The 5,908-nt window shown below is 47.4% G+C and overlaps 1 non-coding gene across 1 annotated transcript; it reads right to left on the reverse strand.

The window, feature by feature from the left end:
- Positions 1-1,015: 1,015 nt before the first annotated feature.
- LOC114817117 lies at positions 1,016-1,144 on the reverse strand. The gene has a single exon (XR_003764968.1). It is a non-coding gene; the product is annotated as a small nucleolar RNA SNORA24 (small nucleolar RNA).
- Between the last annotated feature and the right edge of the window lie 4,764 nt (positions 1,145-5,908).

Raw genomic sequence — 5,908 nt, forward strand, 5'->3', positions numbered from 1 at the left:
TTTTTAAATTGGGGCGAGATTACCGGAAAGAACTTGGAAAGAGGCAGTGTTGCTAAATGGAGCTGTAAAATTATTTATTTTTGCTGAGGTTACCAAACAGAGTGGCTCCAGTGAAATCAAATTCTTACCGCCTTTAATTCCTTAAAGCACATAACCTGATTATGTGCTAATAATATTTAATGGAAAACTGGGGAAAACTGACTTCAATATTTATTACCTGTTAGAGCATGTATTTTAGTGTGTCATAAATGCTTACTGGTAGACAGTGTAGCCTAGTGGGACGAGCATGGGGCTGTGAGTCGGGAGACCTGGATTCTAATTCCAGCCCTGTCCCCGGTCTGCTGCGTAACCTTGAAGGAGTTCATTCAATAGTATTTATTTATTGAGTGCTTACTATGTGCAGAGCACTGTACTAAGCGCTTGGAATGTACAAATCGATAACAGAGACAGTCCCTGCCCTTTGGCGGGCTTACGGTCTAATCGGGGGAGACGGACAGACAAGGACAACAGCAATAAATAGAGTCGAGGGGAAGAACATCTCATTAAAACAATAGCAGATCAATAGAATCAAGGCGATGTACATCTCATTAACAAAATAAATAGGGTGATGAAGATATATACAGTCGAGCGGACGAGTACGGTGCTGAGGGGATGGGAAGGGGGGGGAGGAGCAGAGAGAGATGGGGGAGAAGAGGGTTTAGCTGCGGAGAGGTGAAGGAGAGGGGGTAGAGGGAAAAGGGGAGCTCAATCTGGGAGGCCTCTCGGAGGAGGTGAGCTCTAAGTAGGGTTTTGAAGAGGGGAAGAGAATGAGTGTGGCGGAGGTGAGGAGGGAGGGCGTTCCGGGACCGCGGGAGGACACGGCCCGGGGGGTCGACGGCGGGATGGGCGAGAACGGGGGACGGCGAGGAGGCGGGCGGCGGAGGAGCGGAGCGTGCGCGGTGGGCGGTGGAAAGAGAGAAGGGAGGAGAGGTAGGAAGGGGTAAGGGGAGCCTCGAAGCCTAGAGTGAGAAGCAGGCCTTGTCGCTTGCACAAGTCAGAATCTGCTACCAATGAAATGGTGGCAGCTTTGCCATCAACAAGCAGATGCTCTTCCATGCATAGGAAGGGAGGCTGCCACAAGAGGCAGGTCCCAAGCCACCTACATTCTCTGGGCTTTTGTTTTCTCGTGGGTAAAATGGGGATTAAATATCTTTCCTCCCTCGCCAGGCGACTGTGTGCCTCGTGTGGGATGGGCATAGTAAGCACCTAAGGAATAATCAATCAGTCGTATTTACCGAAGACAGCACTTTACTAAGTGCTTCGGAGGGAATAACGTAACAGAGTTGGTTGATACACTCCCAGCCCACGAGGAGCTTAGAGCCTAGAGGGGGACGCAGACAAATAAATAAATTATGGATATCAATCAATCAAATGAAGAGGGAGGGTGTTCCAGGCCAGAGGCGGGATGTGGGCGAGGGGTCGGCGGCGAGAGAGACGAGATCGAGGTACAGTGAGTAGGTTGGCATTAGAGGAACTAATTCTCTAGTGTTCTACTCTCCCTAGTGATTAGAACAGTGGTCTGTACATAGTAAGCGCTCAATAAATATCACTCATTAGTTGATTCCACCTACCTAAGATGCTGCGCTGTAAGGCACAAAGTGCTAATCCAATATCATTATTATTATTATTACTATTAGTAGTAGTATTGGGTTGCCATGAGAAAGGAGTAAGACTAAGTGACTGCTCAGAGACATAACAGAGAGAAGCAGCGTGGCTCAGTGGAAGAGAAGCAGCGTGGCTCAGTGGAAAAAGCACGGGCTTGGGAGTCAGAGGTCATGGGTTGGAATCCCTGCTCTGCCACTTGTCAGTTGTGTGACTGTGGGCAAGTCACTTAACATCTCTGTGCCTCAGTTACCTCATCTGTAAAATGGGGATGAAGACTGTGAGCCTCACGTGGGACAACCTGATTACCCTGTATCTACCCCAGCGCTTAGAACAGTGCTCGGCACATAGTAAGCGCTTAACAAATACCAACATTATTATAACAGAGAGCAGCTCTAGCGAAGATCTCCCAAAAGAGTCCCTACCCAGAGAGCTTCCAGGTGGTAATGGCGGTTTGAACACCGAATTCATCGGGGGGGAAGCTTTATGAAGATCTCACGACAGAGTTTATTGTTCCTAAACCTTCTTTCTCAGACCCCTGGATAAACCAAGAAAAGAGATAAGGGAAGAATTAGTAAATGAGAAGAAGAGAATATGGTACTTGGCTAGTTTTTATCTAGTTAGACGAGGGCAGTGGGTAAAGGAAAGCCTGTTTTTAAATGCTAATTTCCCCCTGTTTCCATGCACAATTTGCCTGCAAATACTCAGAGGTGGATGATGAATAGAGAGCGGCTTAGGCTGGCTCAGCAATAAAACAAAACCCGTAAGAAGGCGAGAAATTGAGTTTTGAGGGGGATGGAAGGTGGCTTCTCGGAAACTGAAATCGGGTCCCCGATTACCAAGCATTAAGATCATCGGTCATTAAAAACGGGGTAATGACACCAGCAGGTCAAAGAGAACTCACTCCTCTTAATCATACAAAAAAGAAAACTAAAATTAGCTCCCAACAGCCACAGATTTGAAGGAATGTTATGCAATCGGACCCAATTTACCTCTCGTGGCAGATGGAAAATTGGGAAATTGTAAAGGATGAGAGGGCCATCTGAATTTTTAATCAGTCAATCAGCGGTATTATTGAGCACTTTCTGTATTCAGAACACGGAACTAAGTATAATTGAGTACGTAGATTCATTCAGTCGTATTTATTGAGCGCTTACCGTGTGCAGAGCACTTACAAAGTGTTTGGGAGCATACACTAAAACAATAAACAGTCACGTTCCCTGCCCACGATGGGCTCAAATATGATCCCTACCCTCAAGGAGTTTACAGACTCGGGGGGGGCAAAAGACATGAAAATAAATTAGAGTTGCTTATGTACCTGAATGCTGTGAGACTCAAAAGAGGGGTGAATATCAGAGTGCTTACAGCGTACAGACTCTTGAGCAGGAGAGACACGGAAGGGAGGATTTAGAGAGGGAAATGAGGGTCTAATCTAGCCTTCCAGATGAGATGTGACTTTATTAAGACTTTGAAGTGGGGAGAGGGGTGGCTTGTCAGAAAGGAAGGGGTAGGGAGTCCCAGGCCAGTGGCCACTCACCTACTGGTCAGCCAGCTGGATGAGATCCAAGTACAGTGACTGTGGGCAAGTCACTTGACTTCTCTGTGCCTCAGTTACCTCATCTGTAAAATGGGGATTAAGACTGTGAGCCCCACGTGGGACAACAGAGCTTAGAACAGTGCTCTGCACATAGTAAGCGCTTAATACCAACATTATTATTACAGTGAGTACGTTGGCACTAAGAGGATTGAAGTGTGCGGGCTGGTTTGTAGTCGGAAATGGGTGAGGTAAGAGAGGAAAGGGTGGGCTGTCTGAGGACTTTAAAGTCAATGGTAAGGAATCTCCGTTCGACGCGGAGGCGGATGGGCAACGACTGGAGGTTCTTGAGGAGTCGGGAAACGTGGAGCGACTGTTTTCCAGGTAAATGATCCGTGCAGCAGAGCCAAGTATGGACTGGGGAGGATTCTGAAAGGCCGGTAAAAACGGGAGAGCTGAAGAGAAGTAGCGTGGTGGAGAGGATCGAGTACGGGCCTTAGGGTCGGAAGGTCATGGGTTCGAATCCCAGCTCCGCCACTTGTCCGCTGTATGACCTTGGGCAAGTCACTTCACTTCCTTGGGCCTCGGTGACCTCATCCATAAATGGGGATTGAGACTGTGAGTCCCACGTGGTACAGGGACTGGGTCCAACCCGATTTGCTTGTATCCACCCCAGGGCTTAGAACAGCACGTGGTACATAGTAAGCGCTAAACAAATACCATAATAATAACAATAAGATTGAGCCGGAGGAGGCCGTCTCTGTCTAACCTCTTCCTCTCCCTTGTGTGTCAACCTCGTGCTTGGATTTGAACCCTTTATTCACCCCACCCTCAGCCCCACAGCACTTATGTCCGTAATTTATTTTGTCCATCTCCCCCTTTAAAATGTAAGCTCCTTGAGGGGAGGGAACATGTCGACCAGCTCTGCTTTATCGTACTCTCCCAAGTGCTTAATACAGTGCTCTGCACCCAGTAAGCCCTCGATAAATATGATTGATTGAGGGTAGGGCTGGAGAGAAGCGGGGAGATTTTAGGGAGAACACACCAGAGGGATTCACTTTTTTCACCGAAAGAGGTTGCAGGCTCATTTGTAGTAGAATTACGTGTCTTATTTATCGAGAGGTGATTAAGTGCGGTGCGCTGTTCTACACGCTGAGGAAAAATAACAGAAGCACCAGCTCCCCTTCCCCCCCCCCGAAGGGTTTCTAAGAGGGAAGTCCGATGTCGGCAAATTCACACGTAAGCTACGGATCCGTGACCTATAAAGTAACTGTATTTTCCTGCGCTGTTGATTATACCTTCCCTGGAGATGCACATGTGTACATACCCAGGCTTGGAGAAAATCCTGGGCTCAGTGACCTTTAAAACTGTCTCATATGTATCTCCTATCTTAAAAGGTCAATCCCGCACAAGGTTTTCCGAAAGTCCCACTGAAGAGAAAAACCCGAATAAAAAACTAGAGCAGAAGTTAAGCTTGTGAAAAATTGTTCGGGGAAAGGCTGACTTCCAATTCCCCTAGCTAGTTCTAGGAAATATTGGAAACCATCCCATCACTGTTATAATTATTATGATACTTGTTAGACGCTTACTGAACGTCAAGCACTGTCCTAAGCACTGAGCTAGATACAAGGTAATCAAGTCAGACACGGTCCCTGCCCCTCATGGAGCTCACGGCCCAAGTAGGAGGGAAAACAGGCATTAAATCCCCGTTTTTCATATGCAGAAACTGAGGCCTTGAGAACTTAAGTGACTCACTCAAGGCCACACAGCAGACAACAGGCAGAGGCAGAATTCAAACTCGGGTCCTCTGACTCCCAGACCCTTGTTCCTTCCGGTAGGCCACACTACCCCTACTTTCCTGAAGACACAGGCTTTGGGGCTTTTAAGCGATTATGAGGATGACGTTTTATCACCCACTTAGTAGTTGCTAAACCCTGAGGTGGCTGTGGTATTTGGTGAGCTATTTCTTAAACCCTCATTATGTGCCGGGCACTATACTAAGCACTGGGGTGGATATAAGCAAATCGGATTTAAGTAAGGGGGGAGGGGGGAAGCAAGATTTAGTCCCCGTTTTAAAAATGAGGAAACTGAGGCATCAAAAAATAAAGTGATTTGTGCGAGGTCATACAGCAAGGAAATGGCAGAGGCAGGATTAGAACCCAAGTCCTCCGACCCCCAGGCATGCCCTCTTTCCACCAGATCATGCTGCTTCTCACCAATGTCAGCTTCTGATAGTTTCTCCATCACACCCTCTCTCAAAGGCCCTTCTCTCTACTACTGATGGTATCTGTTGAGCCTTTAATACATGACAGGAGCGTGGCTCAGTGGAAGGAGCACGGGCTTGGGAGTCAGGGATCATGGGTTTGAAACCCGGCTCTGCCACTTGTCAGCTGTGTGACTGTGGGCGAGTCACTTCACTTCTCTGGGCCTCAGTTACCTCATCTGTCAAATGGGGATGAAGACTGTGAGCCTCACGTGGGACAACCTGATGACCCTGTATCTCCCCCAGTGCTTAGAACAGTGCTCTGCACATAGTAAGCGCTTAACAAATACCAACATTATCATTATTATCGGATTCTCTGATGCATATTAAAGCAAATGGAACCTGTTCGATCAATTAATCGATCAATCAAAAGTATGAAACGGGAACCTACTGTGTGCAGAGCACTGTACTTAGAACTTGGGAAAGTACAAAAGATTCCTGCTGTCAAGGCATTTACAGTCCTTTCGTTC

This window comes from Ornithorhynchus anatinus, chromosome 15 (genome assembly GCF_004115215.2).
Source record: "Ornithorhynchus anatinus isolate Pmale09 chromosome 15, mOrnAna1.pri.v4, whole genome shotgun sequence".
Classification (NCBI taxonomy): Eukaryota; Metazoa; Chordata; class Mammalia; order Monotremata; family Ornithorhynchidae; genus Ornithorhynchus; species Ornithorhynchus anatinus.